The sequence below is a fragment of the Saccopteryx bilineata genome, chromosome 1 (assembly GCF_036850765.1).
Source record: "Saccopteryx bilineata isolate mSacBil1 chromosome 1, mSacBil1_pri_phased_curated, whole genome shotgun sequence".
Classification (NCBI taxonomy): Eukaryota; Metazoa; Chordata; class Mammalia; order Chiroptera; family Emballonuridae; genus Saccopteryx; species Saccopteryx bilineata.
The window spans coordinates 280,568,619-280,581,810 of NC_089490.1; positions in this window are offsets into that span (position 1 = coordinate 280,568,619).

The following is a 13,192-nucleotide window of genomic DNA, read 5'->3' on the forward strand; positions in this document are numbered from 1 at the left end:
ATATATAGCCAAGGCAAAATCAATATTCAAAAATCAATATTAATAAAAAATCAATATTAATAGCAGAAATATATGTATTATACTCATTTGTTAAATTAAATGCATTTTAATTTGTTAAATATAATATAACATAAATGCTCCAATTATCATGATAATACTTGAAGAATAAGCTAAAATACGTATTTAACTTCAGTAAATAATATAACTTTCCTGGCTACACATTTTAATAATTTTGAATAGTAGGTATATTTCTGTTCTTCTTTCATGTAAAACTCTAGAATCATTCTTTTTTCTTTATGTACAATTAGAGGAAAAATTTAACAATCCAATTAGGATTAAAGATATTGTCTCAGCAATTCCACTCAGGAATAGTTCATTAATTTTTAAGTTAAAGAAAAAGGATATCATAAATTACCTCTTGAGACTGTAGTTTGTAATAATAATTATGTGGAGAAGTGTGCACCTAAATGGAGTAAGTTTTTATTTTTTTGAGTATGAATTGTCATTGGAGGAAAAACAATAGTGATGTGGAGAAATAGTTGCTTTTCATAAAACACTAGTGTCAGAAACAGTAAATTTAAATTGTGCTATGTACCTTTGTTTCTAGTTTTAGATCATGCATTCAAAACATAATGTGGAACAAGAAGCAATCAATGAGTACACACTAATGGAACAACTAAGTGAAACAAGTTGATGCTTCTCTCTTTCCTTCTTCCCTTCCCTTTTATCTTTCTTAACTCAATGAAAGAATTTTAAAAAAAACAACATAATGTAGAAAGTCATTCTAATATATTATCTTATTGTTTCCTGTGGAGAGTTAGAATCTTATTTATCATTTAATGATTCAAATAGAACTAATTGAATTCACAACCTGAATTTAAAAATATTAATAAAAAAGCTTAATACTTCTTTGTTCTTTATATTAGATCTGGAAAGATGCTTTTTTTGTGACAGAGACAAAGAGAGGGACAGACAGACAGGAAGGGAAAGAGGTGGAAGCATCAATTCTTCATTGCAGCACCTTAGTTATTCATTGATTGCTTTCACAGATGTGCCTTGACTTGGGGCCTACAGCTGAGCCAGTGACCCCTCGATCAAGCTAGCGACCTTGAGGTCAAGCTGGTGAGCCTTGCTCAAACCAGATGAGCCTGTGCTCAAGCCAGCAACCTCGGGGTTTCGAACCTGACTCCTTTGTGTCCCAATCCGAAGCTCTATCCACTGTGCAACCGCCTGGTCAGGCCCAGAAAGACCCTTGACTCATAATAAATCAATTATTTCCTATGTACCAGAACATCTTACTTCCACCATTGTAGACTCTATTTTAATGTAGGGGTGAAAGTAAACTGGATTATTAAGTTACATAGCTAAAATTAAGCAAGGTTTTCAGGACCTATGCCATTATATTGATTTCTCGATGCCTCACTTTATCTCTTTGCTCCATCTGTAACTAAACTCATGTATACACACATGCACACACTCACATTTCATTGAGTTGGGAAATAAACATTGGACTAATTATATCCTTTTGTAAATGATAATATACTGCTATTGTTTTGTTTTCTGTGTATCTAGGATTATATTGTATTCTACCTCATATTAATCAAATTAAACATTATAATGACAGAAAAATGTCAAGGGTTTAAAGTCAAAGTCTACCACATTTAAATCTTTAAACTCTAATTATTTGAAATCTGCATGACATAGCTGATTATGAAAAATATATACATATAAGAACAGTATTTTTTTCTGGTTAATACAAATCATATGGACTAAGGCATTATGCGTTGAGAGAAAGATGAGTGCACATTAGCCTCCCTGACATGTTTCATGTTACATGGTTAATATTTTCCATAAAAGTAGTGTCATTTAAAAATATTTTGAAAGAAAGAGCTTTAGATGTAAGTGCTAGCATAATGGGTCAGCAGAAGTATAATTTTCGTGAAGGCAAAGTGCTGGAGAGGTCCAGGATGACAGCTGTCGGCACTGTGAGAGCCCCAAGATCTTTTATATATGCCATAGTCTCACTTGTCTAATTTTAGTTCTAAGTTGTGCCTAGAATATAGAAACTTATATTCATGTTCATAAGCATACTGAATTTCCTCTTGAAATGACATGTGTGGAAAGGGACAAAGAAGAGACACTGTTCTTTAAAACTGAACACATACAAGCTAAGATAGTATTATATTTGTTTAGCATTTTTTACTTTTATTAGCCAATGTAATGGGACCCATTGTGATGTTGGGATTGGTGATGAATTTAGATTTTGGCACTCTTCTTACATGACCTTAATAGGATGTTAAAAGTCTCCAATAAGATAATGATTGCTGTTGCAAATATTGGTTAAGGCAAATCATTTATTTTTATGTTTGGATTCATAAGAAAAATAACCTCCAAACTACAGTTTTGATTCAGAATACCTGGATCACTGACATGTGATTAAGTTATCTGTATTTTTATTGGTTTTAGATATTTTACTCTGAAGTTGATAAAGTACAAAATATCAGATTGTACTATAAATTACTGTCCTTTTGCCAGTCTATACACTTGATTATCGGTAATTCTTTACTCTTCAAACTAATACAGCTTAAAATAAGATTTTTTACAATGGTCAATTTCCATCTTTCAACCACCCTGACTTTGTATCATTTGCAGGGTTGATTATCCTTCTTCTTGTCAGGGTGCCTCCACTGAGCTTCCAGAACACCCTATTCGCATGACTTCCACTCTCATATTATTCCTTCTTCGCCTCAGTCTTTCTGGGTTGTTTTCCTCTCTAAGCACTTAGGTTTGAACTGTTCTGCCTCCGCCTTCCCTTTACATTTATTTTCTTGGTGATCTAATGCAGCTCCAAGGTTTTTTAACTTTTACTTCAGCCAGAGCTCTGTAAGAACTCCAGACTAATATATGCAAGTGCCTATTAGCTTTCTCTTTTTATGTTTCTAATTAGCCTATCGACTCAGGCTGTACTCCAAACCACCTCCAATTGCAATTTTGTTCATGCCAATGGATGACAACTCCAGACTAAAAACCTACAGGCTGTCAATTTTTCTCTTTCTCATTCTTTACATCCTATTAGGCAACATTTCCTGCTTTCTATAATTTAAACACAATAAACATTCCCAGCCAGTCCTCACCACCTCCACTGCTATTAAGGGAAGTGTACCGTCAATCTCTGTACATCCAGTTCTCAAATAGGCTCTGAACTGTCCTGTCTGATCCTTCCCTTGCTCACCACAGTGTGTTCTCAACATAGAAGCCAGAGTAGTTCGTTCTAAACAAAAATTGGGTCATGTTACTCTTCTACTTGAAGTGCTTCAAAAGTTCTTGGTTACATCAAAATAAAAAACAATGAGCTTACAATGGTATGTCTGTAGAACCCTACATAATTCACTTCAGTTCTTACACCATTTCTCTGTGTTCACATTTTCTACTAATCTTTCTTTATCTCATCTGCTGAAGATACACTAGTCTCCTTTCTGAACTTTGGGAGAAACTAAATAAAAGGCATATCTCTGCTTTGAAAATTGACACTGGTTGTTTGTTCTGCATAAAAAGTATGTCCTCCAGGTTGTAATTTAGGAATGATGTTTTCACCTACTTCAAGCCTTTGTTCAAATATCACCTTTCTGATAAGGCCACTGTACAAATTCATCAAAATGCCTTTGCTACCCCTCATGTCTATTTCCCATGCCTTTTTATAAACTATTCTCTGACTAATATATGGAAAACTTGATCTTTAAAAATCCAACTATGTTCACTAAATAATCATTCATTCATTCTCTACTTTCAGCTGTTAGCAACAAGACTTCCTTTTTGCTTAACTGCCAACTTTGTCCCTGAAAGCTAGAATAAATAATGACTATTTTCATTCATGGGGTTTCTTTGAACTTTTCAGGGGAAAACCCGAGGAGTGGGAGAAAAGGGGAAAGAAAAATTGATGATTTCATTGATAATGGCATGCGGAAAGAGAATGAAGATTGATTACACTCTAGGGAGACTTCTATTGGATTTGGTATTTTCTTTATTGCCTGGGATGCCAGAAGCAAAGTCTGTGTTTCCCTGGTGGATGTCACATTAGACACAGAGTGACAGAATTTCTTGGACACAAAAACAGTGGCTGAAATCAGCAAGGTTTTTGGGTTACTTCTACTTTGAAAAGACAGTGCATGTTTGTGAATACACAGTATCTTTATTAGTATAGTGTTTAACTATATTTTTGAGTCATTTTTCTCCCTAATGGCTTGAAGAAGTGAACAAAAAAGATATAAATGAGAAGAAAAGAAAGTCTGAATAAGGGAACATTGTTGAATTCAGTTAAGGTCAGCAAAACTAAGCTTTAGAGCATCTTGTGCTTCTTTATCAGAGATATCCAGAGCCTGTAAATCACCTTCACAGCTAGCTTTTTTCACTTTCTTTTTACCCTTTAGTTTTAATAAAAATATTCTTATCTCTTGTAGCTCATATTGTTGGTCTGAGAATTTTTTTAAATCATAATCTATCTTCTATCTTAAATCATATTCTATCTTCTATACTTAAAATGAATTAAAAATCATGCATTGATTCTCTTGAACCAGTGCCAATGTAAGAGTGACTTTTATGTAATTCCTTTAAATTCAAGTGCACAGGATCATATGTAGAATCTAATGAATGAAACAAACTATCAATCAAAATAGAGACAGATTCATACATAGAGAACAGGCTGACAACTGTTGGGGGAATGGGTAGGGTGAGTGGGTGCAGGGATTGAGCCATAAAAGACAAGAAAAGAAAGGAAAAACTCATGAACATGGACAACAGTGTGGTAACTTCAGTGTGGGAGGTGTAGGAGGGTATAGGGGTAAATAAATGGTGGTGGATGATGAAGCCTTGACTTGGGGGTGGACATGCAATTCGGTGTACAGCGATGGGTTATAGAGTTGGGCACCTAAAAACCTGTATAATTATGTTAGCCAGTGTTACCCCAATACCTCCAATAAAAAATAAATATTTGCTAAACAAATAAATAAGTAAGTTAAAGAAGGAAGATTTTATGAAGCACACACACACACCAAAAAAAATTTAAGTGCACAAGCCATATTGGAATCTTCAGGGACATACAATATTTGATCAAATCAAAGGCATGTTATCAAAATTCTCTAAATCTAAATGCAGTAAACTGATTTTTCTGAGGCAATTATTTATTATTTTAAAATATTTGGTACATTAGCTCTTGTTATATGGAAATATTTTTTAAACCATAAAATATGACAGTGAACTTATCCTACATAAATTGATCAAAGGAAAAACCTCCAAAACCTTCAGTCTCATCTGTATGATCTGCATATATTGTCAACGTTTTTAAAGTTTGTTTTAGGGGCCCATGTAAATGTAGAGAATAAGATTTCAGAACTACTTGGGCCAGCCTATGTCTTTCTTGGATTGCTGATGAAGTAGGACTCTCCCGTTATAACTGGTATTAGTGTGTTTGTGTCAGAAAACAGCTGTAGCTGTCTAGTTTTTGGCTTGTTTACCAAATAGTTTCTAATCCTGAATGTAGAAGGAAATCATTTTTCTATTTTCTCCTTAGTTATAAAGATTACTCTCCTAGATTCAAAACTTTAATAAATCTTAATTTCTGTATCCTGTGTAATTTTCTTCATTGTATGCCATCTAATTTATGTTTCCCAGTATTATATTGCAAACATTGTCAAATTTAAACATTGAAAGAATTTATGTACCATTTGATTCTACAGTTAACATTTTACTATATTATTTTGTCAGACACTCTCATTTTACTGATTCCTCTATCTATAACATAGTTTATTTTAAATTAATTATGAACTATATTGCAACTATCAATAAAATTTCCCATGAAAACTTTGGGATGCATTGTATACTAAAGCTCAATATATCCTTACAAATGTTATGTAAAAATTAGATACAATGAAATCCATAACTATTAAATGTACATATTAATCATATTTATATTAATGTTCCTGATTCATGCTTACATCTGTGGGTCTGGTTATGCTGTTTGTTTTACTTTTCTGAAAGCAGGTACTTTTTTTCTTCTTTTTTGCTAGTTCCATGACACATGATAATCAACCAAAGTCCATAGTTTACATTTCAGTTCACTCTTAGTGTTTTCTATAACTCCTTTTGAATAATGTTACATGAATTATGCTTTTCTTTGTTTTATTTGCACTGTGTGTTCAGAATGGCAACTTGAGGCCAGAAACAGCTTTCAACTTGACAATGTGCGTTTTTTTTTTCAAGCTGATTGACAAGTGTTAAAACCTGGCAGACACCTGAGAGTCAGGAGACTCCAATAGGAAGGGGCTTCTTATCCTACTTCAGGTAGCTATCAGGTGCATGATCACCTCTGAACATTGACAAGGCTCTCAGAATTGCCAAGTCAGTTCTGAATAATGCAAAAGTAGAGCTCAATTTAAAGTAATGCAAAGATGCTAGTGTTCTTAGTCACATTCCAGCTCTTTCTAGAAGACTGGTCACTCAGGTTGCTGCCACACTCTTGAGCAATAGTATCTTGTCAGTAACAGCTTAGGGAATCCTTCAGATGCTAGGGAATAGTTTTGCTAATTCAATTAAGAATCCCATAAAACTGAAAACAGACCATGTCTTTCAAAGAAGTTCAAGGCCATCTTTAAAATGTGGAGTCAACAACGTTTTATATTATTTAAAAGAAATTCTTTCTCAATATTAATAGCAATTAACTTTTCACATGTGAAGTCATCTAAAATCTCAGTGCTGACCAGCTGTTTCTTTTTTTTTGGGCACCTTGCCCACATTTCTGAGACCTTAGCTCCAATATCATGGTTTTCTAATGACACTTATAAGTAATTAAAATAAACCCAAATAAACCTAATGACATTTATATGTGGTTAACATAAACCCACATAAATTTAAGCATGAATGCATACAATAGAACAAAGCAAACAACAGCTTTAAGTCTTGTAAAACATTCATTATATATATAGGGACTACTAATGCTATCAGTGGCAAATATAATGGGGAAAAATGTAATACAACTGACTTATCAGGTTCCTCAACTGTTTCCTATAAAAAGAAACATTATATTAAAACTCTCTTCTCTCTTTTTTTTTTTTACAGAAATAGAGAGAGAATCAGAGAGAGGATAGACAGGAATGGAGAGAGATGAGAAACATCAATCATCAGTTTTTCGTTGCAACACCTTAGTTGTTCATTGATTGCCTTCTCATATGTGCTGGGGCTACAGCAGACCGAGTAATCCCTTGCTCAAACCAGCGACTTTGGGTCCAAGCTGGTGAGCTTTGCTCAAATCAGATGACCCCGCGCTCAAGCTGGTGACCTCAGGGTCTCGAACCTGGGTCCTATGCATCCTAGTCCAACACTCTATCCACTGCGCCACCACCGGGTCAGGCTAAAACTCTTGAAATAAATATACTCTTGTTGTTGACTTTACTATTATTTTATTTTTGGATATTAATATTGATATGCACTTATTTCCTATGTGATGTAACTGATGAGCGACATCAGTTAAGGACAAGTAATGTCTCATTTACTTATACAGGCTAGATAGATGTTCACTAATGAACTCAGCTTAATTGTCAGATATAGTTACAACTTTAAAAAGAAATAAATCTATAAATGACATATACAGAAGAAGGCTTTTTAATAAATATTTCCTCTTTATAAATATCTACCAAACCATTTTACTAAGCAAATGTATCCAGATTAAAAACCTTTAAAATGAAAACCTTACTTTGTCAGGTTTAATGCATGAGCCAGCCACTAACTTTTCATGTAAACAAGTCACTGCAAAAAGTTACATAAGTACAGTGACCACTAAGAGTCATTGCTACCAAGATGATAAGATGATGTCATTCAGGAAGGTTTGGCTGTTAGGATTTTCAATGCCATACTATTATCATTTGAAGCTATTTAAAAGCTATCTAAATTGGACAATAAATTTTGTTTTTCTTGGGAAGCTGAGATTTCAAAGTTGTTTTTATAATTGGTATCACTGGCAATTGGTTGTATTCTAGTGTAAAATATTTTGACTTGAGAAAAAAACCAACAGAAAAACTTCAATTAATTATCTAGGTTAACCTTGATTTCAAAGTCAGATTTGATATATCACAGTTGTGAAAATTTCATTACATTAATGTAGTGCTATTCAAATATTACTATTAATAGAGTATTATTCTCCATATCTTTGCTGTTGGAAAGTTTAAATTTTCTAACATGTATCAAGTGCCTAAGTAAGGTTACCTCTATTGTATAGCACCTTTGCATAAAGTAGAGGAAGATGCCCATTTCAGGTGAATTAGGGAAAGGTCTGTGTGTTATTTGAGATGTCAGGTACATGGTGTGGTAGACAAATAGGCAGCTGGATTACAGTGACCTCTCACTCCTCCCATGTGTACTTTTTTTTTGGTTACAATCTGAACAATCACACAGGCTAGACGTGAGCTTTGAAGAGTGTCCACCACAGAGTGAGTGCCAACTATTGACTGTTTGGGTACTTATACCCCTTAATGAAGGTCACTCCTAGATACAGGATTTTTCAGATCTTTTAACTTACCAGCAAGTAAGGAGGTCTCCACCTTTCTCAAGTAGCATAGGTTTTTCATCAACTTCAGCCCTTTTTTGTGAACCACACCCCACTCTTTCTCAGTGTCCTTTCTCTTATCCTTGTTCATTCCTGCACCCAAATTTAACCTTTTCTCTCCTTTCCTTCCATCCCCAGACCTTCTCCTTTCTTTCCTTCTCTTCTGCTCCCCTCACTTTCCTTTCCTCCCTTTCCCTCCTGATCTAACTTAGAAACTTAATAGCCAGACATTTGATAATTGAAGTTCAAAAGGTTAACTGGGTGCTAATAAGTTAAATTCTGTGACATTTTCCTATGATATCAATGTATCTGTTGTTTATATGTAAATTTTCAACTTAAAATGGAAAAATGTTTGATCATTTAATATTTTAGAAATTCTTTTGAAAGAGAAGTAAATACTTGTTTCAATACTGACCAATAAATGCATTTCTGCTGAAGTAAGGGTGAACATATTGGCCATACTGCATATGCTCTACTAGCCACACAGTAGTTTTCCAATTGTGACATTAAAATATGAGGAATACATACATTTTTTTGAAAGTCACAGAATTTTCTTTATCAAATATCAACACATCACTTATTTATTTATTTATTTATTTATTTATTTATATTGAATTTATTGGGGTGACATTGGTTCACAAAACCATATCAGTTTCAAGTATCCAGTTCAACTCAACTATAGATCAGAAAGCCTCCAACTCTTTCTATGTTGAACAGGTTAATATTCATTGGGGAAAAATATTTTCTTTGGCAATATTATTTTACTTCAACAGTAATAAAATACTGTCATATGAGAAAGATGATATTGTTTCTTTTCATGTGCTAAAGAGTAGCTCCAACACATTTATTGAACCTTTCTTGTGTGGTCAAGTGTAGCATTTATATGATTCATTTATGTTCTGCTTAATATATATATATATATATATATACACACACACACACACACACACACACACACACACACACACACAAAGGAATAGGCAACAAAATAAAGGAATATAAACTCAGTGAGGAATTTATACGGCAGAGTGTCTACTGTTAGAAAGAGAGAAAAAACTTGCTTGCAAAAACAAATAAGAAATTACTGGTAGCTTGGTCCTTTTATATTATGTGTCAAGTGTTTCATGTGCTAAAATTGCTTTAACAATTATATGGAAGCCCTGTCTAGTAGCTCAGTTGGTTAAAGTGTCATCTCAACTTGCCAAGGTTGCAGGTTTGATCCCTGGTCAGGACACAGAATATAAGAATCAACCAATGAATGCATAAGTTAGTGGAACAACAAATCAATCTTTCTCTCTCTCATGCTCTCTCTCTCTTTCTCTCCTCCCCCCTCTCTCAAATTAATAAAAACAAATTTTAAAAATTAATTATCTGGAGGCCTAGGGTAGCACTAACTTCAAGAGATTTCCCTTTGCTTCTATATACTTCCCAGGGAAACTAGTAGTGTGTTGACTCAAACCCCAGTTTCAGAAACTGATATTTGAATTTGAGAGGAGAGATAATTTATTCTTATTTCTGGGGTACACTTTGTAGGGCCCCCACCTAATATGCTGGCTGTTTAGCCCCAACTTGGCAGGCTATGAATTTCAACTTTTATCTTCCTAATCCTAGAAGCCCCTCAATCATGCTGCTCATACTTATAAGCTCTCAGCTCCAGTTCAGAATTGAAAAGTGAATCTTTGGATTTCCATCAGCTGCCAAATCTTGGCCTGGTAATGCTTTACAGCCTTGAAAGGTCCTAGTAATATTTGTACTTTGCCTTTGGTTCTTAGCAGGAGAGTTGTTCTGAATTTTCTAATTCCCTCTACTAGGGACAAATGTTCCACATTTTCTATAATTTTAAATAATTTTATATTTCCTAGGGAGGATATATTTTTTCTTAGAATTTTAGAGCTTTTGAATAAAGATCAGGCCAGTCAAGATTACCCACATCAAATCAGCAAAGAAACTAAATGACTGATGTATTTTTTATTCATTACACTAGCACAGCAAGCATTCTGATAATAACAGCAAAAATTAGAGCGATATTAAATTGTGAAAAGAATAATCATTATTCCAGAAAGTTTCATAAGAAATCTAGCAGGTAAAAATATTCAATCATACATTCAATTATTCATTTGCTTAGCAAATGGTTATTGGGAAATTCACCTGTCCTGCATCAGGCGCAGAAATGAGGCCTGGGGGTTTAGCAGAAAATATGACTGATGTAGACCCTTCCTTTTTAATGACCAAAATCCGTATTGTGGTTAAAACTTTATTTTATTTTCATAAGTAGCAAAGGGTTATGAAGCTTCAACTTTTCTTTTTAAATAGGTCTTAGAGATAATTTAGTAAAATTTCCTCTCGTTACTGAAAAGGAAAAACATTGCAGAATGAGTTCCATTCAATTTCCCAAGGTTTCATAGGTTGTTAGTGGATGAGCATAGAATAAAACTTTTTATTTTATTTCTCAAAAGGTTCTTTTTGTTATATCAATCCCTTTAATCAATAGGTACTTTGAACCATCTTTACAAACACATTGGAAATAATTATGTTGGCACTGAATTTGTAGATGTAGTGATTTTAATGCCATTTTAGTACATGTAACTTCAAAATATAATCATTAAAAATAATGTTTAGACAAAGTTGGTTCACTATAGTCAATCTAGTGTACTTACAGATAAATAAACTTGAAAATATATTAAAAATGAATGAGCACTTGAAATATACTATACAGTGAATATTACTTATAAAGCTAACAATTTTCTCAAAAATTATTTTCTGGATGCTCAGTTCTGCTAGCACTTTCTCATTATTCTCTTTATTTTAGTTAGAAAGATAAAATATTAATTTTATATTTCTATTACAAATTAGCAATTTATGATATTTCTGAAAAATAAAACAATTACCATAAACATAGCTTACAATTGAAATATATGTGTGTATGTAATATTGTTAATGTAGGTAGTTAGCTAGTTATTAATTAAGAAAGGGAGCAAAGGGAATTAGACATTGAGCATAACAAACTAGGGAAGATAAAATCAAATATAATATTAATAAAGTGGAAAGCCTGGTTTAGTAGGAAGTTACAGCATTCCATTTACTAGGAAGCTATAGCAGTTATAGTTTCAGATAATTCAGTGGATCATAGCCTTGCCCCATTAAGGGTATTCATATTCCCCACAGTACAACACGTCCATGACCATACTATAGTGGGAGGTTCCTCCTCTTCATGGCATGCACAGTAGAAGACAACATGGCAGCCATAGAGGCCTGTCTGTTTAGCTAGAAGAAGGATCTGTTTGGTTAGTGAGAGAAACCAATGCAAGCCTGTGAAAGATTAAGAAGCTAGTTGGTTGGTTTAAAGAAAAACTAGTCTTTCCCAAAAATATAAACACAGGAATAACAAAGAGAGCACTCTTCTCTCTCTAACTTGCATCCACGACCTTGTTCTGTTCCTCTGCAGTTCTAATAATGGTCTGGGCCTGGCAGTGGCACGGGCTCCTAGCAAGGGCTCTAAATGTGAGTTTGAGCACAGCACCAGCCTGAGTGCAACTGAAAAGACTATGTAGGCCAGATGAAGACAGGAAGAAACTGGATTAAACCATGGCACAGAATTTCTGTACACTGGTCTTTCTCCTGAGTCTGATAAAGACCAGGCTGTACTTTTTGTTTTTGTTTTTTTACAGAGACAGAGCAAGAGTCAGAGAGAGGGATAGATAGGGACAAACAGACAGGAATGCAGAGAGATGAGAAGCATCAATCATCAGTTTTTCATTGTGGCACTTTAGTTGTTCATTGATTGCTTTCTCATATGTGTCTTGACCGTGAGACTACAGCAGACCAAGTAACCCCTTGCTCAATTCAGCGACCTTGGGTCCAAGCTGGTGAGCTTTGCTCAAACCAGATGAGCCCGTGCTCAAGCTGGCGACCTCGGGGTCTCGAACCTGGGTCCTCCGCATTCCAGTCCGATGCTCTATCCACTGCACCACCGCCCGGTCAGTCCAGGATGTACTTGTTCTATGGTAGAATAGACAGGGATGAGACATGGGAACCTCCAGACAGCCTTCTATTTAAACCTCAAATAAACCTTACTGAGAAAGCCGTACCCCCTCCAACCGCGAGCTCCAGCAGAATGCCTTTTCTGAGACTCTGTAGAAGGACACCATTTCCACTGGCAACAATATTAGTTAAAAATCTATGGCATTTTTGTCAGTATTTTTTTGATTAGTTACTAAGTTCTATTAGTATCTCCCCAGCTAAATTCTTACTGTTTTTGTTTTTCTAGTAAAGTTTAAAAAATTAATTTTATTATCAATGATCATGTCACAGTATTTAAGTGAAGTAAAATAGAAATACTGTATCTATAATGTCAAAAGCCTTTTATATTCTAAAAATAGTTGCAAAAGTTTTATATGTCAAACTGTGCTTTGAACCAGTTTGATAATCTTTGCTTGAGGTAAAGAAAGTCCCAGTACTTTTATAAAAATTAATAATAATTTGTATAGTCAGAAAGGGGGAGAAAATGATGTCTTACAATGACTAGAGGAAAAATATTAAATCGTTGGGGTAATAATAACTGTCACTATTCAACAGTAGAATTATCTTTCTGGTACATAT